This window comes from Bos javanicus, chromosome 28, assembly GCF_032452875.1.
Source record: "Bos javanicus breed banteng chromosome 28, ARS-OSU_banteng_1.0, whole genome shotgun sequence".
Lineage (NCBI taxonomy): Eukaryota > Metazoa > Chordata > Mammalia > Artiodactyla > Bovidae > Bos > Bos javanicus.
In genome coordinates this window covers 13,000,250-13,021,171 of record NC_083895.1, presented here as the reverse complement: position 1 = coordinate 13,021,171, position 20,922 = coordinate 13,000,250, and the positions used below count along the sequence as shown (strand labels likewise).

Below are 20,922 nucleotides of genomic sequence, written 5' to 3'. Positions count from 1 at the left end.
CATTAGGGAAACACAGACATACAATGACTTGCTGCTTCATATCAACTAAAATGATAATAATAAAAAGCCTGACAATGCCCACTGTTATTAAGGAGATGGAGCTACAGGAGCTCTCAGTGTGTTTCTGATGGAGTGTAAAATAGTGCAGCCACTTCAGAAAACTGATAGGCAATTTTATTTAAAGTTTTATATTTATATGTCCTAGAAGTTCCTCTTCTCATGCGATAAATACAAGCAAGATAAAAGCATGTAATGACAAATAAAACAAATACAAAAATGTTCACAGCAGAAAATATTAGACAAGAGAATAATAGTTAATCAACTAAGTAGGATATTCTATTTAACAATAAAAAGAACAAACTATTTATATACATAGAGAATGTTAGTCACTCAGTCCCCATGGACTGCAGCCCACCACACTCCTCTGTCCATGAAATTCTCCAGACAAGAATACTGGAGTGGGTAAACATTCACTTCTCCAGGAGATCTTCCTGACCTAGGGATTGAACCCAGGTCTCCCGCATTGCAGGCAGTTTCTTTACAGTCTGAGCCATCAGGGAAGCCCACATAGAGCATGAATGGATCTTAAATGCATTATGTTGACTAAAAGAGTGCAGAAATAAAACATATGTTCCATGATTCCATTTACATCAAATTCTATAAAGAGCAAAATTTAACTATGCTGACAAAAATTAAAGTAGTTTTTGTTTCAGGAGAGGTTTGAGCATTGACTGAAAATAGGCATGAAGTTGATAGTACTATTCTGTTTCTTGACAAAGAATTTTAGTTACATGTGTGTATACATTTGCCAGAATTCATCAGACCATATCCTTAAGATCAGTTACTTGGATAAAGGAAAAAACGATACACATGTAGGTCAACAAAAGCAAGAGTGCTTCCTTACAAAAAGTTGAGAACTAATCAAATCTTATTCTTTATTATGTGCATCCTCAGTCCACTTGTTTAAAACTAATTTAGAAAAAAAAAAAAAACAGTAGGTTAACAAACTATAAGAAGCCAGTACTTGTAAAGTAGAAGCAGAAAAATTTTCTCACTGCAAAATTATTCCACCTATACATTTAAGATCACTAGGCTTACCCTGAAGGTCCAGGATCCATTAGAGCTCTTGATTAGTATAAATTTGATTTTTTGAGGAACTCAGGGTTAACATTGTTCAATCTCTGATCCCAGTTTGGGGTGGTTTTGGTATTCTACCTATTTGTCTTTGAATATGACTCGTGGCCTATCTTATACATTCAGTTTTTAAGCATTTACCCAATTTCTGACTATATTGATCTTCCCTACTTGGTGCTCAAGTTTTATCAGGACTGAAATTCTCTCCACAGCTTATACAACAACTGTTTATTTGGAGTTTACCATGTAGATACTATATGATAAGCATAGGGTATACTACAAGATTGCCTGGAAAAAAGCAATACCACCATTTTCTACTTTTGGAGAGATTTAGAATTGTGCTTTTGAATGGAGTGGATATCAATTTGAATAACTCATTAACATTATATTAATAGAACACAAAAAATGTAGTGCTTCCTAATGGGAAAAATTGTAAAATCAAAGTTAAAATTTATTTAAGTATTTATACTTAAATACATGAACCATTGTTACCTGTAGTTGTCAATTTGGTATTCACAAGACTTTATTTTATCAAGAATTTGTAGTTTAAATTTTTATGCTACAAAACTTACCAGGTTTATACTATGATTAAAGACAGTCTATTGCCAGTTGTATACTAAAGGTTTTCATTTGGACATATTTTTGAATTAATAAACATAGATTTTTTTTAAAGTTCATAGAAAGTTTTAATATGGAATACAGATTTTTTTCAATATGTCTTCTATGATGTGTGAATTGGGGTAGACTATGCTGGAGTAACAAATAGGCCCCAAAATAGAATGAGTCAACAAATTCAGTTCAGTTCAGTCACTCAGTCGTGTCCGACTCTTTGCCACTCCATGAATCACAGGACTCTAGGCCTCCCTGTCCATCACCAACTCCCGGAGTTCACTCAGACTCATGTCCATCAAGTCAGTGATGCCATCCAGCCCTCTCATCCTCTGTTGTCCCCTTCTCCTCCTGCCCCCAATCCCTCCCAGCATCAGAGTCTTTTCCAATGAGTCAACTCTTCACATGAGGGGGCCAAAGTACTGGAGTTTCAGCTTTAGGATCATTCCTTCCAAAGAAATCCCAGGACTGATCTCCTTCAAAATGGACTGGTTGGATCTCCTTGCAGTCCAAGGGACTCTCAAGAGCCTTCTCCAACATCACAATTCAAAAGCATCAATTTTTTGGTGCTCAGCTTTCTTCGGAGTCCAACTCTCACATCCATACATGACCACTGGGAAAACCATAGCCTTGACTAGACCGACCATTGTTGGCAAAGTAATGTCTCTGCTTTTCAATATGCTATCTAGGTTGGTCATGACTTTTCTTCCAAGCAGTAAGCGTCTTTTAATTTCATGGCTGCAGTCACCATCTGCAGTGATTTTGGAGTCCAAAAAAATAAAGTTTGACACTGTTTCCACGGTTCCCATCTATTTCCCATGAAGGGAGGGCCAGATGACATGATCTTCATTTTCTTAAACTCTGAAAAAGTTTAAGCCAACTTTTTCACTCTCCTCCTTCACTTTCATCAAGAGGCTTTCTAGTTCTTCACTTTCTGCCATAAGGGTGGTGTCATCTGCATATCTGAGGTTATTGAGATTTCTCCCAGCAATCTTGATTCCAGCTTGTGCTTCTTCCAGTCCAGAGTTTCTCATGATGTACTCTATGTATAAGTTAAATAAGCAGTGTAACAACATACAGCCTTGACGTACTCCTTTTCCTATTTGGAACCAGTCTGTTGTTCCATGTCCAGTTCTAACTGTTGCTTCCTGACCTGCATATAGGTTTCTCAAGAGGCAGGTCAGGTGGTCTGGTATTCCCATCTCTTTCAGAATTTTCCACACTTTCTTGTGATCCACACAGTCAAAGTCTTTGGCATAGTCAATAAAGCAGAAATAGATCTTTTTCTGGAACTCTCTTGCTTTTTCAATGACCCAGCAGATGTTGGCACTTTGATCTCTGGTTCCTCTGCCTTTTCTAAAACCAGTTGAACATCTGGAAGTTCAGGGCTCACGTATTGCTGAGTCCTGGCTTGGAGAATTTTGAGCATTACTTTACTAGCGTGTGAGATGAGTGCAATTCTGCGGTAGTTTGAGCATTCTCTGGCATTTCCTTTCTTTGGAATTGGAATGAAAACTGACCTTTTCCAGTCCTGTGGCCTCTGCTGAGTTTTCCAAATTTGCTGGCATATTGAGTTCAGCACTTTCACAGCATCATCTTTTAGGATTTGGAATAGCTCAACTGGAATTCCATCACCTCCACTAGCTTTGTTCGTAGTGATGCTTTCTAAGTCCCATTTGACTTCACATTCCAGGATGTCTGGCTCAAGGTCAGTGATCACACCATTGTGATTATCTTGGTCTTGAAGATCTTTTTTGTACAGTTCTTCTGTGTGTTCTTGCCACCTCTTCTTAATATCTTCTGCTTCTGTTAGGTCCATACCATTTCTGTCCTTTATCGAGCCCATCTTTGCATGAAGTGTTCCCTTGGTATCTCTAATTTTCTTGAAGAGATCTCTAGTCTTTCCCATTTTCTTGTTTTCCTCTATTTCTTTACATTGATTGCTGAGGAAGGCTTTCTTATCTCTCTTGCTATTCTTTGGAACTCCGCATTCAGATGTTTATGTCTTTCCTTTTCTCATTTGCTTTTCGCTTCTCTTCTTTTCACAGCTATTTGTAAGGCCTCCTCAGACAGCCATTTTGCTTTTTTGCATTTCTTTTCCATGAGGATGGTCTTGATCCCTGTCTCCTGTACAATGTCATGAACCTCAGTCCATAGTTCATCAGGCACTCTATCTATCAGATCTAGGCCCTTAAATCTATTTGTCACTTCCACTGTATAATCATAAGGGATTTGATTTAGATTATACCTGAATAGTCTAGTGGTCAACAAACTAGAACTGTTTACCTCTCACACATGTAACAGTCTATGGTGCGTGGGTTCATGTTAGTAGAAAGTGGGGCTGGGAGGAGTCAAAATTCCACTTTATTGGAGCAGAGTAGGAACACAGTCCATGGGGTCGCTACGAGTTGGACACGGCTGAGCTGCTTCACTTTCACTTTTCACTTTCATGCACTGGAGAAGGAAATGGCAAACCACTCCACTGTTGTTGCCTGGAGAATCCCAGGGATGGAGGAGCCTGGTGGGCTATCATCTATGGCGTTGCACAAAGTTGGACATGACTGAAGTGTCTTAGCAGCAGCAGCAGCAGCAGCAGGAACAATGGGTTAATCACGTCCATTGGTATTCTTTATGGCATGCATTACTCTGACCCATTTTCCATTGAGTAGAGTTTGGTCATATGGCTGTGCATAGGTGGAGACTTTGGAGACTAGATAAAAGAATAGAAGATGAAGTATGGTGAACAACTTATCAGTTTCTTGGTCAAGGAATGCCTTAGAGATAATGAAGATTCCCTTACTGTTTGTTACCACCCCTTTTAAAATCATGCCTTTGCTTATTATCTATTATGTCTTAGACATTATTCCAATAGAATTTTACTTTAAGTAAATGACTACAATGAATACTCATTTTACAACACAGATATTTTGTCCAACTCTTTTTATAACAAAAGTACCTCTTGGGTTTTGTTTTCCTTACTGAAACGTGGGAAAATTAATTTCTTCAAAATAGTTATTTTACATTATCACTAAGTGAAAATAACTTAAATATCCTCATGCTACCTTAACTGAATCCATCAACTTAAACTCAAATCAGTGTAAAATATGACTGCATTTTATACTTGTATTTTCTCCTTAGACTCTAGCATGGGACCTTATGCCCATAGTAAGTGTTACTGCATGTTTGTTAAACAAGTTAGAGTTGCTGTGCCTGAAGAAAAGCAAGGTGCATGATATATTCAAGAATTTTATGCAGTAAAACTGCCTTGAAAGATTTGTTGGCTGTTTTCAAAGATGATCAAATATTACTTTTCCTACACAGTCCCTTTATTGCTTGTTGTCTCTAATGTGAAAGTCAGTATACTTGGTCCTATGAGAATTACAGATATTTTCAAGACACTGGTCCTTGATTTCAAAATGCTCACGTAGAAACAAGAAAGAAAATGATGATTATGACAGTGAATGAGTATTAGATAAGACTAATTAGAGACTGAACAATTGAAAAGAATATTTTTGAAGAAGACTATACCTGCCAATGCAGCAGATGCAAGAGAGCCAGGTTCAGTCCCCAGGTTGGGGAGATCCCCTGTAGAAGGAAATTGTTACCTACTCCAGTATTCTTGCCTGGAAAAATCTCATGGACAGAGGAGCTTGGTGGGCTGTAGCACATGGGGTTACAAAGAGTCAGACATGACTGAACGCTTGTCCACAGCAATAAAACACCTAGCTTTGGATTTTTAGTCATTTGTTTCTCTGGAGGTCCCAAAACAAAACCAGTCAACTTTTGAATATCTCCTTTAGATCGTTAACTTTAAATATCATAATGTGCTATTTCAATCATACTTTTAAAATTTATTTCCCCAACTGTTCTCATGGTTGTAGCATTATAAAGGTTAAATTTACAAACCCATAAACTTACAAACCCACTAACCTCAATTATTCTATTAACTTTAAACATATAAGGGGCAAGTATGTTTAACAAAGTTATCACAAGAGACTACTAATAGAGCAGTACTTCATACAAATGCTTTTGAAATTATTCCTCATTTCTTAAAGTGCTCATTGCCTTTGGTTTGGAAGGAATAAAATTGACTCACAAGAGTGGTCCTTATTCAATTTATCCTTAGTGGCATTCCATTAGCAGTAAGATGTGTGTGTGTGTGTGTGGGGGGGTACTTCTCAATAGCTTAGTCACTTTATGAATCTCCATGAATGCCTACTTATGATCTTTCTGTTAACTCTAGGTAATACTGGTCAATGCAGGCATCCCTAGTCTAAACACAGATACAACTAAAACTCATAATATATAGAAATTAGAGGTGGCTGAAAATTCTTAGTCTTCTCTTCAAGAGGTTAAATCTAATTCCCTACCCCTTGAATCTGGACTGACCCTGTGATACGTTTAACAGATAAAAAGTGAAAGAACTTCAATGGATGCTACAAATGAACTTATTTACAAAACAAACACATCCACAGACTTAAAGAATGAATTTATGGTTATCAGGGAGGAAAGGTGTTGGGGGTGATAGAAAGTTTGGGATTGGAATGTATACACTGCTATATTTAAAAAGGATAACCAACAAGGACCTACCGTATAGCACCGGGAACTCTGCTAAATATTATGTAGCAACTTATATGAGAAAAAAATCTGAAAAAAGAATAAACACATATATAGGTATAACTGAATCACTTTATCTTATACCTGAACTTAATACAACATTGTTAATCAACTATATTCTAATATAAAATAAAAAAGATAGAAAGAACTAAGTAACGTTGTATGATTTCCAAGGCTGAGTTTTATGAATAACAACTCCTGCTTGGTTATTTTAGAATACCTGCTCTTGGACTTCTGAGAACCCAGCCATCAGGTAGAATCCCAAGCCACAAGATGAGCACTTACGTAGACACTCCAATCAACAGCCATAGTTGAGCTCTGCCTAGAGCCAACTGAGCCTAGATCCAGCATCAAATTTCAGTCATGTGAGTGACCCATCTACCACAAGCAACTAGTGAAAGCTTCAGCTGACTGCAGCTTCATCTACAACATGGGAGAGCCCAAGTGACAACCATCCAGCTAAGGTCAGTACAGTCGTTCCTTGGTATCCACAGGAGATTGATCTCAGAACCCTCCTCAGATATGAAAATCTGAGGATGATCAAGTGTCTTCTATAAAATGGCAAATTATTTTCTTATAACTTATACACATCTTCTCATACACTTTACATTATCTCTATAACTTATAACATCTAATACAAAGTCAATGCTATAGGAAGAGTTGTAAGCACAATGTAATTGCTTTATAGATAGTTGCCCAATCTGGCAAAATCAAGTGTTACTTTTTGGAACCTTCTGGATTTTTTCCAAATATTTTTGACCTTCATTTGGTTAAATCCAGGGCTCAGGAAGCTATGGATATGGAGTGTTGACTGACTATAGTCTGCAAAGCTGAGAAAATAATAAGTGAAGCCCCTAAATTCAGTGGTTATTTATTGCAAAACAATAGGTAACCACAAGCCAATGAATTCAGAAACCAGTATTTCAGGCTAATTTTGTTCTCTGTTTCAAACCCAGAATAGCTATGATAAAAACAAATAACTCATACTTTGAAGAAGTACTTTCCTACTCTGGGGAACAGTCATCTTGGTATAATTTTATATAACTAGGAATAGAAAAATTCAAATGATCTTTGAGTTGTTTCTTTTAGGTTGGAATTACGCTTTATAAGGGAGGTTTTCATGCAAGTACTTACAAATTTGGAGCTACCTTTCAATTTTAAAAAATTAAAAATTTTAAATATTTATTATTAATAGATAAGTTATCTGGTAAAATTGAGAGTTTATTGTGTTTTATCTAAGTGTACTGTATATATAAAGAGACACTCCTTTCCCCAAGACCTAGGCAAAATTAATCTAAATCACCAGATAATGATTAGTAAAAAAATCCAATTCCTTCCTTCAAATTTCACTGAAGTAACTGAAGAGCTTCCCTGGTGGCTCAGCAGTAAAGAATCTGCCTGCCAATGCAGAAGATGTGGGTTGCATCCCCAGGTGGGAAAGAGTCCCTGGAGAAGGAAATGGCAAACCACTCCAGTATTCTTGCCTGTGAAATCCCATGGGCAGAGGAGCCTGGTGGGCTACAGTCCATGGTGTGGCAAAAGGGTCAGACATGACTTCGTGACTAAACAAGAACACCACCACTTGGGCTGAAGGCGGGTAGTTCTTATGTTCTCAAAGCTTCTTCTCATTTTAAGTTCCTGCTTCTTCTGAATTTCATCAATTTCAGTGTCTTATTCATATAGTCCTTATGCCAAGTTCTGTAGACTAGATAGAATCCAGTTCCTTAATTTCCTTCTAGAAAATCTACATAGATTTTACTGAGCACTTAGGGGAGATATAGACACACTTCAAACTAAACAACAGGTATGCCTGTTTTCTTAAAAGTGAAAAACATTTCGGCATACTAGGAAATGGATAATAGTAAAGTCATGGGACTGGATGAGAGTACAGGGTCAGTGAGGTAAGAAGAGAAGTCTAATGCAGGATCCATGGGGCATGGTAATATGGTCAAGAAAATGCGGCAGAATCAACCAAAAAGGGTGAAAAGGGACAGCCAGTGAATTGAGAAGTTGTTATCTTGGGTCGGGAAGATCTGCTGGAGAAGGGATAGGCTACCCACTCCAGTATTCTTGGGCTTCCATTGTGGCTCAGCTGGTAAAGAATCTGCTCACAATGCAGGAGACCTGGGTTCGATCCTTGGGTTGGGAAGATCCCCTGGAGAAGGGAAAAGATACACTCTCCAGTATTCTGGCTTGGAGAATTCCATGCACAGTAAAGTCCATGGGGTTGCAAAGAGTCGAACACGACTGAGCGACTTTCACTTTCACTTCACTATCCTGAAATAAAATGTCTAAAGGACAATGATATTTTTGCATGCTACAGAGAGCTCAAGTAATACAGAAGCTTACAGTTGTGAACTATATTTAGAAATCTGCAACCAAAATGAAAGTGATAGGAATCTCAGTGAAATGATATAATCTTATTAGGATAAGAAAGACTGGGAAGTAAGAGAGTATAAATGCAGTGAAGACATTTTTTCCTCTAGCTTTATTGAAATACAGTTGATGTTTTTGTTGTTGTTTAGTTGTGCTTGACTCTGCAACCCCACGGATTGTGTCCTGCCAGGCTCCTCTGTCCATAGGATTTCCCAGGCAAGAATATTGGAGTGGGCTGCCATTTCCTTCCCAGGGGATCTTCTTGACCTAGGGACTGAACCTGTGTCTCCTGGATTGCTGGCGAATTGTTTACTGCTGAGCTGACCACCATATAAGATTGAATTATATAGCATAGTGACTTAACTTACATATATTTTGAAATGATTACCACAGTAAGTTAAGTTAGCATGCACCATCTCCAATAGATACAAAAAAAGAAAAAATATTTTCTTCTGATAACTCATGGCGTCTATTCTCTTTACAATTTTCAACTATGCCATACACCAGTGTCAGCTATAGTCATTGTGCTCTATGTTATATCCTTAGCAATTATTTATATTTTAACGGAAAGTTTGTACCTTTTGACCACCTTCATTCAATCTCTGTCCTCCCTAGCTCCCATCTCTGATAATACCAAATTTTATCTTACTTTCCATGAGTTTGTTTTGTTGTTAAGGTTCCACAAATAAGTGGTGATCATACCGTATTTCTCTTTCTCTATCTGTTTCACTTCCTTATGTCACTTAACATAGAGCCCGCAGAGTCCATCCCTGTTGTTGCAAATGACAGGATGTCCTTCTTCTATGGTTAAACAGTATTCCATTTTTTGAATATACCACAACTTCTTTAGCTACTCATTTTTCAGTTGAACCCTTAGGTTATTTCCTTTTCTTGGCTATTATAAATAATGCTGCAAAGGGCACAAGGTTGCAGATACATCTCATATTTGTGTTTTTGTATTCCCAGAAGTGGAATTGCTGGACAATATGGTAGTTCTCTTTTTAATTTCTTGAGGAACCTCCATGCTATTTTCCATAGTGAGTGTACTAATAGTGTACAAAGGTTCCCTTTTTTCCAAATTGTCATCAGACTTTGTTATCTCTTGTCTTTTTGATGATCACCATGCTAAAGAAAATAGTAACACTCTCATTGTATTTTGGTTTATATTCACCTGATCATTAGTGATGTGGAGTACTTTTCATGCATTTTCTGACTATTTGGCTGCTTTCTTAGGAAAATGTCTATTCAGTTCCTCTGCTCATTAAAATGGGCTTCCCTGATAGTTCAGTTGGTAAAGAATCTGCCTGCACTACAGGAGACCCTGGTTTGATTCCTAGGTTGGAAAGATTCAATTAAATATAAAATAATAAAATTGCCTTCTATTGAGAGTTCTTTATATGTTTTACATACTAACCACTTATCAGAAATAAGATTTGCAAATGTTTTTGATATAACATACTAATATGGTATGTTATATTTTCATTTTGCTGACTGTTTCCTTTGCTATACAGAAACTTTTTAGTTTGATGTACTCGTGTTTGTTTATTTTTTTACTTTGTTGCCCATGCTTTCAGTTCAGTTCAGTCACTGAGTTGTGTCCGACTTTTTGCAATCCCATGGACTGCAGCACACCAGGCCTTCCTGTCCATCACCAACTCCCAGCGTTTACTCAAAGGCATTTCCATTGAGTCAGTGATGCCATCCAATCATCTTATCCTCTGTTGTCCCCTTCTCTTCCTGCCTTCAATCTTTCCCAGCATCAGGGTTTTTTCAAATGAGTCAGTTCTTTGCATCAGGTGGCCAAAGTATTGGAGTTTCAGTCCTTCCAATGAACATTCAGGACTGATTTCCTTTAGGATGGACTGGTTGGATCTCCTTGAAATCCCAGGGACTCTCAAGAGTCTTCTCCAACACCACAGTTCAAAACCATCAATACTTTGGTGCTCAGCTTTCTTTATAGTCCAACTCTCAATCCATATGTGACTACTGGAAAAACTGTAGCTTTAACAAGATGGACTATGTCGGCAAAGTAATGTCTCTGGTTTTTAATATGCTATCCAGGTTGGTCATAGCTTTTATTGCAAGGAGCAAGCATCTTTGAATTTAATGGCTGCAGTCACCATCTGCAGTGATTTTGAAACCCAAAAAAATAAAGTCTGTCACTGCTTCCACATCTATTTGTTATGAAGTGATGGCACCAGATGCCATGACCTTAGTTTTCTGAATGTTGAGCTTTAAGCCAACTTTTTAACTCTCCTCTTTCACTTTTATCAAGAGGCTCTTTGCACGATACTGGATGCTTGGGGCTAGTGCACTGGGACGACCCAGAGGGATGGTATGGGGAGGGAGGAGGGAGGAGGGTTCAGGATGGGGAACACATGTATACCTGTGGCGGATTCATTTTGATATTTGGCAAAACTAATACAATTATGTAAAGTTTAAAAATAAAATAAAATTAGAAAAAAAAAAAAAAAAGAGGCTCTTTAGTTCTTGGCTTTCTGCCATAAGGGTGGTGTCATCTGCATATTTTAGGTTATTGAGATTTCTCCCAGCAATCTTGATTCCAGCTTGTGCTTCATCTAGCCCAGCATTTCTCATGATGTACTCAGCATATAAATTAAATAAACAGGGTGACAATATACAGCCTTGATATAATCCCTTCCTGATATGGAACCAGTCTGTTGTTTCAGGTCTGTTGCTTCTTGACCTTCATACAGATTTCTCAAGAGGCAGGTCAGGTGGTCTGGTATTCCCATCTCTTAATATTTTCCACAGTTTGTTGTGATCCACACAGTCTAAGGCATTGGCATTGTCAATAAAGCAGAAATAGATTTTTTTTCTGGAACTCTCTTGCTTTTTCGATGATTCATAGGATGTTGTCAGTTTGATCTCTGGTTCCTCTTCCTTTTCTAAATCCAACTTGAACATCTGGAAGTTCACAGTTCACATACTGTTGAAGGCTGGCTTGGACAATTTTGAGCATTACTTTGCTAGTGTGTGAGATGAGTGCAATTGTGTGGAAGTTTGTGCATTATTTGGCATTGCCTTTCTTTGGGATCGGAATGAAAACTGAACTTTTCCAGTTTTCAGTGTAGAAATCTTTTATGTCTTTGGTTAAATTTATTCCTAAGTTTTGGCACCCTACTCCAGTACTCTTGCCTGGAAAATCCCATGGATGGAGGAGCCTGGTGGGCTGCAGTCCATGGGGTCGCTGAGGGTCTGACACGACTGAGTGACTTCACTTTCACTTTTCACTTTCATTCATTGGAGAAGGAAATGGCAACCCACTCCAGTGTTCTTGCCTGGAGAATCCCAGGGACAGGGGAGCCTGGTGGGCTGCCGTCTATGGGGTTGCACAGAGTTGGATATGACTGAAGTGACTTAGCAGCAGCAGCAGTAGCATTCCTAAGTTTATGTATTTATTTATTTTGATGATTTTTGTTTGGAATCATTTTCTTTGTTTCTTTTTCAAATAATGAGTAGTGTACAGAAATTTTACTATTTTGCTTGCTAATTTTCTGTTCTCCATATTTACTTAATTCATTAAGTAGATTTAGGATTTTGGGTGTGATCTTTAATAATTTCACCTGTAAATAGTGACCATTTACTTCTTCCTTTCTTATTCTAATGCCTTTTATTCCTCCTTCTTGCCTGAATGCTCTGACTAGGGTTTCAGTACTCTGTTGCATAGGAGTGGTGAGAGTGGGCAACCTTGTTTTTCCCCTATTTTAAAGAAAAAGCTATTAACCTTTTAGTACTGAGTACAATGTTAGCCATGCGCTCCTCATGTATGACCTTTATTATATTGAATTATATTCCTTCTATTGTTAATTTGTTAAGAGTTTGTGTTTTTTTTTTTTTTAATTCATAAACACATGTTGAGCTTTGTCAAGTGCTTTTACTGCATCCAACATTCAGAAAACGAAGATCGTGGCATCTGGTTCCATCACTTCATGGGAGATAGATGGGAAAACAGTGGAAACAGTGTCAGACTTTATTTTTTGGGGCTCTAAAATCACTGCAGATGGTGACTGTAGCCATGAAGTTAAAAGACGCTTACTCCTTGGAAGGAAAGTTATGATCAACCTAGATAGCATATTCCAAAGCAGAGACATTACTTTGCCAACAAAGGTCCGTCTAGTCAAGGCTATGGTTTTTCCAGTGGTCATGTATGGATGTGAGAGTTGGACTGTGAATAAAGCTGAGGGCTGAAGAATTGATGCTTTTGAACTGTGGTGTTGGAGAAGACTCTTGAGCATCCCTTGGACTGCAAGGAGATCCAACCAGTCCATTCTAAAGGAGTTCAGCCCTGGGTGTTCTTTGGAAGAAATGATGCTAAAGCTGCAACTTCAGTACTTTGGCCATCTCATGTGAAGAGCTGACTCGTTGGAAAAGACTCTGATGCTGGGAGGGATTGGGGGCAGGAGGAGAAGGGGACTACAGAGGATGAGATGGCTGCATGGTGTCACTGACTTGATAGACGTGAGTTTGAGTGAACTCCGGGAGTTGGTGATGGACAGGGAGGCCTGGCGTGCTGCGATTCATGGGGTCGCAAAGTGTTGGACACGACTGAGCAACTGAACTGAACTGAACTGATTAACATGATTTTCATATCCTTTTCATGTGATATATCACAATTATTGATTTGTTTATGTGAACCAGCATTTTGTTACAGGAATAAATTCACTTTATCATGATGGATAGTTCTTTTAATGTGCTACTAATTTCAGTTTACTAGTATTTTATTGAGAATTTTTATACCTATAGTCATCAGGGATATTGGCCTGTAGTTTTCTTTTCGTGTACTCTCCCTTTATGGCTTTAGTATCACAGTAATTCTGGCCTCATAAAATGAATTTAGGAATGGTCGATAACTTTTATATTTTGGAAAATTTTGAGAAGAATTTTCATAGATTTTTCTTTAAATATTTGGTAAAACTTTTTATTGAAGCCATCTGGTCCTGAGAGTTTTTTTTCCAGGTGGTAGTTTTTTGATTACTGATTCAATCTCCTTACTAATAATTGGTCTGTTCAACTTTTCTACTTGTTCCTGGTATAGTCTTGGTTGGCCATCTATTTTAATAATTTTCCTATTTCTTCTAGGTTGTTCAGTTTATTGGCATATAGTTAGTCACAGTAAATTCTTAAGATCTTTCTTTTTATTTTTTCAAAGTTTAAAATCAAATTTATTTTTTACTGATAGCTTTTTTGTGGATAGTGATATGAAATGAAATGATAGCTCATTTCATTTACATGAGCTTTTAACTCTTCAGTTGATCCCTTGTGAGCCATCTCCACGGGCCACACTGATTTCATGTGGTTCCCTAAGTATCTTTCATATTTCTGTGCTATCAATCGAAATATCTCCTCTTTCACTTATAATTTTGTTAATCTGGATCCACTCTCTTTTTTCCCTTGATTAGTCTAGCTGAAGTTTTGTCAATTTTGTTTGCCTTTTCAAAGAACCAACACTTAGTTTTGTTAATAACCAAACCATTTTTAAAGGTCATTGATTTTAAAGGGTAGAAGACACTAGATCAGTATGTACAGTGCCAGGAGTTTGGGGTTTGGTTTGGTTTTGTTTTTATTCTAGAGATATCATAGTTGTTCTGAATTTACTCACCCCTGGCTCATTTACATTATTAGTGTGAAACTAAACATACACACACACAAAATTAGAATAAAATCATAAATAAATATTTTTGAACTGTAAGACTTCTATTATCTTACCTTGTTCAACCTATTCTACATGTCATTTCTTACCTCATTCATTCTGTGATTAAGCAGGGAATGAGTTTTCCCTTTTCTTTCACTTGCCTCATCCTGTCAATGAGTCAACAAATCAAGCACAACTTGTCAGGCTCCCTTGCCAACAGAAAAACCAAGAAAAAGAAGTCACGATTATTTTCATCTACTGAAGTCATCAAGCTCTAGTAGCTGAAACTTAACAAAATTCTTGCTAAAATCCTATTTTACAGTAGAGCACAAGCAACACAATTAGCAGCATGCAGCAAGTGTCAGGTGAGTTGTCATTCAGTCGCTAAGTCATGTCTGACTCTTTGCAACCCCGTGGACTGCAGCACACAAGGCCTCCCTGTCCATCACCGTCTTCTGCAGTTCATGTCCATTGAATCAGTGATGCCATCCAGCCATCTCATCCTCGATCACCCTCTTCTCCTTCTGCCTTCAATCTTTCCCAGCATCAGGGTCTTTTCCACAGCTGTTCATCAGAGGACAGGAAAGGTCTATTAAGATAGATGAGGTCAAGAAGAGAGAATAGCATCAGAAGCTGTAGTGCATGGGTGTTCACTCTCTAGCCATTCTACTAATAATTTCTCTTTGAGCCCTTTATGGTTGAGGCTTACTACAGGTTATCAACTTTATTAACATTTTCAAAAACTCAACTTTTGGCTTTGTTAATTGTGTTTGTTATTTATCTGCTTTCAATTCCATTGTTTTCCTATTTTTTTAACTTTTCTACATTTAATCCCTTTTACTTTAATTTTCTATTCTTTTTCAAATTTCTTATGGTGGAAGGTTTTCAAGCTTCATTAATTGAAATTTTCTTCATCTTAATAAACATATAAAGCTATACATTTTTTACAAAACACTAATTTTTATATTTTCCACAAATTTTGATGTATTTTTTTCTTAAACATTCATTCAGTTCAGTTCAGTTGCTCAGTCATGTCCGAGTCTTTGTGACCCCAAGGACTGCAGCATTCCAATCCTCCCTGTCCATCACCAACTCCCAGAGTTCACTCAGACTCACGTCCATCAAGTCAGTGATGCCATCCAGCCATCTCATCCTCTGTCGTAGCTTTTTCCTCCGTCCCTCAATCTTTCCCAGCATCAGGGTCTTTTGAAATGAGTCAGCTCATCATATCAGGTGGCCAAAGAATTGGAGTTTAGCTTCAACATCAGTCCTTCCAATGAACACCTAGGACTAATCTCCTTTAGGACAGACTGGTTGGTTTGCCTTGCAGTCCAAGGGACTCTCGAGAGTCTTCTCCAACACCACAGTTCAAAAGCATCAATTCTTCGGTGCTCAGCTTTCTTTATAGTCCAACTCTCACATCCATACAGGGCTACTGGAAAAACCATAGCCTTGACTAGATGGACCTTTGTTAATAAAGTAATGTCTCTGCTTTTTAATAAGCTATCTAGGTTGGTCATAACTTTCCTCCCAAGGAGTAAGTGTCTTTTAATTTCATGGCTGCAGTCACCATCTGCAGTGATTTTGGAGCCCCCAAAAATAAAGTCAGCCATTGTTTCCACTGTTTCCCCATCTATTTGCCATAAAGTGATGGGACTGGATGGCATGATCTTAGTTTTCTGAATGTTGAGTTTTAAGCCAACTTTTTCAGTCTCTTCTTTCACTTTCATCAAGAGGCTCATTAGTTCTTCTTCACATTCTGCCATAAGGGTGGTTCATCTGCATATCTGAGGTTATTGATATTACTCCCGGCAATCTTGATTCCAGATTGTGCTTCTTCCAGCCCAGCATTTCTCATGATGTACTCTGCATGTAAGTTAAATAAGCAGGGTGACAGTATACAGCCATGATGTACTTTTTTTCCTGTTTGAAACCTGTCTGTTATTCCATGTCCAGGTCTAACTGTTGCTTCCTGATTTGCATACAGGTTTCTCAAGAGGCAGGTCGGGTGGTCTGGTATTCCCGTCTCTTTCAGAATTTTACACAGTTTATTATGATCCATTCAGTCAAAGGCATTGGCATAGTCAATAAATCAGAAATAGATATTTTTCTGGAACTCTCTTGCTTTTTTGATGATCCAGTGGATGTTGGCAATTTAATCTCTGGTTTCTCTGCCTTTTCTAAAACCAGCTTGAACATCTGGAAGTTCATGGTTCAAGTATTGCTAAGCCTGGCTTGGAGAATTTTGAGCTTTACTTTACTAGTGTGTGAAATGAGTGCAATTGTAAGGAAGTTTGAGCATCCTTTGGCATTGCCTTTCTTTGGGATTGGAATGAAAACTGACCTTTACAGTCTGTGGCCACTGCTGAGTTTTCCAAATTTGCTGACATATTGAGTGCAGCACTTTTACAGCATCATCTTTTAGGATTTGAAATAGCCTAACTGGAATTCTGTCACCTGCACTAGGTTTGTTTATAGTGATGCTTCCTAAGTCCCACTTGACTTCACATTCCAGGATATCTGGCTCTAGGTGAGTGATCATAACATTGTGATTATCGGATCATGAAGATCTTTTTTGTACAGTTCTTCTGTGTATTCTAGCCACCTCTTCTTAATATCCTCTGCTGCTGTTAGGTCCATACCATTTCTGTCTTTTATTGAGCCCATCTTTGCATGAAATGTTCCCTTGGTATCTCTAATTTTCTTGACGAGATCTCTAGTTTTTCTCATTCTATTGTTTTCTTCTAGTTCTTTGCTTTGATCGCTGAGGAAGGCTTTCTTATCTCTCCTTGCTATTCCTTGAAATTCTGCATTCAGATGCTTATATCTTTCCTTTTCTCCTTTGCTCTTTGCTTCTCTTCTTTTCACAGCTATTTGTAAGCCATTCAACGTCATGGTAATCCAAGTCTATGCTCTAACCAGTAATGCTGAAGAAGCTGAAGTTTCACAGTTGTATGAAAATATACATGACTTTTTAGAACTAACACCCCCAAAAGACGTTTCATTATAGGGGACTGGAATTCCAAAGTTAGAAATCAAGAAACACCTGGAGTAACAGGCAAATTTGGCCTTGGAGTACAGAATTATGTAGCACAAAGGCTAATAGAGTTTTGCCAAGTGGACACACTGGTCATAGCAAACACCCTCTTCTAACAACACAAGAGAAGACTCTCCACATGGACATCACCAGATGGCCAACACCTAAATCAGATTAATTATATTCTTTGCAGCTAAAGATGGAGAAGCTCTATACAGTCGGTAAAAACAAGACTGGGTGCTGACTGTGGCTCAGATCATGAACTCCTTATTGCCAAATTCAGACTTAAATTGAAGAAAGTGGGGAAACCACTAGACCAATCAGGTATGGCCTAAGTCAAATCCCTTATGATTACACAGTGGAAGTGAGATATAGATTTACGGGATTAGATTTGATAGACAGAGTGCTTGATGAACTATGGATAGAGGTTTGTGACATTGTACAGGAGACAGGAATCAAGACCATCCTCCAAAAAAAGGAAATGCAAAATGGCAGAGATAAGTATTATTCCTCAATATTAATTAAAGGTTAAATAATTTATCAAAGTTACATCTTTTCATGCAATTCTCATTCAAGGCAATAAGTTTGTTATTTTCTGTGTCCTTTGGTACTTAATAGAGAAAAAATAAAGGCATATGTTCCCAGGTTTTAGCCAAATTTCTTAACAGCCAATTTAATCATACTTTATCTGTTCTTTTTATTTCCTGGACTCAAAATAATGCATTGCTTTGCTGGCAGCATGACAAAAGACAGGATCAACTGGAGCAGTGTATCCATTATTAAATTAACTCTCATCAGTAATCAGCTTCTAAAAACACTCCTGGGAGAATAAAAGTTGTAAAAGTTGACATGTAGTCCAAAAAAAACCCCCAAATAAATGTAAAAGACCTTTAGAAAAATACTACTTTGGTCAATAAAAGTTTAATAGGATTGTTAGGAAGGGTGCTGTCCTCAAGTTTCTAGGCTGCCAGTAGACATCAAAGGCATTTTTGAAAGCCTTTTTATCTTTTTTCTGTACCTGCTATTTCAAAGAATCATACGGTTCATTCTCATGTCCTTGCACTATTTTTTCCTAGCAGGGAATGTCCTTCAAAGATAATATGAGCCCCACCTCCATGAGATGGAGTAATAAGATGTATGTTTTTCTTTTTGTAGCACAGAGGAAAAGTTCAGATGAATTCAAGCATACGTAGGTGGCAAGCTCTTCATATAATATCCAGAGCAGGGAATTACAAATAAGTGTAGTGAGGTTGCAGAAAGTCTACATGGGCATTTAGTAAGGTAATCTCAATTAAAGGAAAACACTTAGTAAAGGGCTTAGACACTTTCCATAGAGATTTTCAACAGAGCAACAGTTTTGTATCAAGATTTGTGAATATGGTTTATGGTTAAAAATAATTATGTATAACAGAGTACAGTATATCTCCTATTGATAGTGGAGAAAGACTCAACTGGCAAATTTGAAATTGAGTTTTGGTTATCTTATAATAAGCATGTTGTTGTTTCGTTGCTAAGTCGTGTCCGACTCTGCAACCACATGGACTGTAGCATAGCAGGCTTCCCTGTCCTTCACTGTCTCCTGGAGTTGGTTCAGCTCTTGTCCTTGAAGTCAGTGATGCCATCCAACCATCTCATCCTCTGTTTCCCCCTTCCAATTCTACCCTTAATCTTGGTCAGCATCAGGTTTTTTCCCAGTGAATTGGCTGTTTGCATCAGGTGGCCAAAGTATTGGAACTTCAGTTCTTTTAATGAATATTCAGTTCAGTTCAGTAGTTCAGTCGTGTCCGACTCTTTGGGACCCTATGAACTGCAGCATGCCAGGCCTCCCTGTCCATCACCAACTCCCGGAGTTCACTCAAACTCACGTTCATCGAGTCAGTGATGCCATCCAGCCATCTCATCCTCTGTCGTCCACTTTTCCTCCTGCCCCCAATCCCTCCCAGCATCAGAGTCTTTTCCAATGATTCAACTCTTCACATGAAGTGGCCAAAGTACTGGAGTTTCAGCTTTAGCATCATTCCTTCCAAAGAACACCCAAGACTGATCTCCTTTAGAATGGACTGTTTGGATCTCCTTGCAGTCCAAGGAACTCTCAAGAGTCTTCTCCAACACCACAGTTCAAAAGTGTCAATTCTTCAGCAATCAGCTTTCTTCACAGTCCAACTCTCACATTCATTCATGACTACTGGAAAAACCACAGCCTTGACTAGACAGACCTTTGTTGGCAAAGTAATGTCTCTGCTTTGGAATATGCTATCTAGGTTGGTCATAACTTTCCTTCCAAGGAGTAAGCATCTTTTAATTTCATGGCTGCCATAACCTTCTGCAGTGATTTTGGAGCCCAAAAAAATAAAGTCTGACATTTTCCCCATCTATTGCCATGAAGTGATGTAAACGGATGTCATGATCTTCGTTTTCTGAATGTTGAGCTTTAAGCCAACTTTTTCACTATCCTCTTTCACTTTCATCAAGAGGCTTTTTAGTTCCTCTTCACTTTCTGCCATAAGGGTGGTGTCATCTGCATATCTGAGGTTATTGAGATTTATCCTGGCAATCTTGATTCCAGCTTGTGCTTCTTCCAGCCCAGCATTTCTCATGATGTGTTCTGCATATAAGTTAAATAATCAGGGTGACAATATACAGCCTTGAGGTACTCCTAGGTAGGTTTATGCTTAAATTCAGTTAAAAATACAAGCTCTATTACCCAGGAATTATTATTAGTTCCTCAAGACATGAAGAAGGAAAGAATGTTCTCCTATAGCTATAATATACAATAATACAGTGGTGATAAAAAAGACATTAATGTGCTGCACCTGCAGGCAAAATCCTGCCCTTATTGATGGAGCTGGCATGTTGATGGACTGTGAAAGAGACAATTCCTTAAGTATTCTTTCAGTGGCCAAATCTCGTTTGTTTCATTAATAGTCTTACTGTAAACTGAATATTTAGGTCCCCTCAAAATTAACACATTACAGCTTACCTACCAATATGATGGTGGTGTTCAGATGTAGAGCTTTTGGGAGGTTATTAGGTCATGCATGTGTGTTTGAGACTTGTGTCTTTATAAAATAGACCTCAAGAGGTTGTTCTTCCTCCCAGAATGTGAGGACATACACAGTTAAAAGATTTAAACAACTAAAATGAGTGTAAATGCTGGGATCTGGCAGAAATGCTATTGAGACAACAGGTTCTCAACAAGAAATAGAGTTCAACATGGAATAGGAGGGGAGCAGTGACAAGTACAAATAAAACCTTTTCTTGTTTATACCACATTGCATTGAGATTCCTCATTAAACATAAACTTATGCTAGAAGGTGATAAATAAATCAGTAGTTTTATACATCAATATGTGATCCTAAATAGGTGTGGAATTCAAGGAAACAGAGTTTATTTTATTTTATTTCTTTAACTGGATGTTACTACAGCAAAATATGCTTCACTCTGCTGTAAATATATCATTTAATTTATTAATATTCTTTCCTGCTTCACCAAA

At 37.9% G+C, this 20,922-nt stretch overlaps 1 long non-coding RNA gene across 1 annotated transcript in view; it reads left to right on the top strand.

The window, feature by feature from the left end:
* Positions 1 to 20,922, top strand: part of LOC133240681 (uncharacterized) — a 45,672-nt gene that overhangs the window by 23,461 nt on the left and 1,289 nt on the right. Inside the window, exon 2 of the long non-coding RNA XR_009734296.1 lies at positions 6,576 to 6,824. This is a non-coding gene — a long non-coding RNA (uncharacterized LOC133240681). The remainder of the gene's footprint in view (positions 1 to 6,575; positions 6,825 to 20,922) is intronic.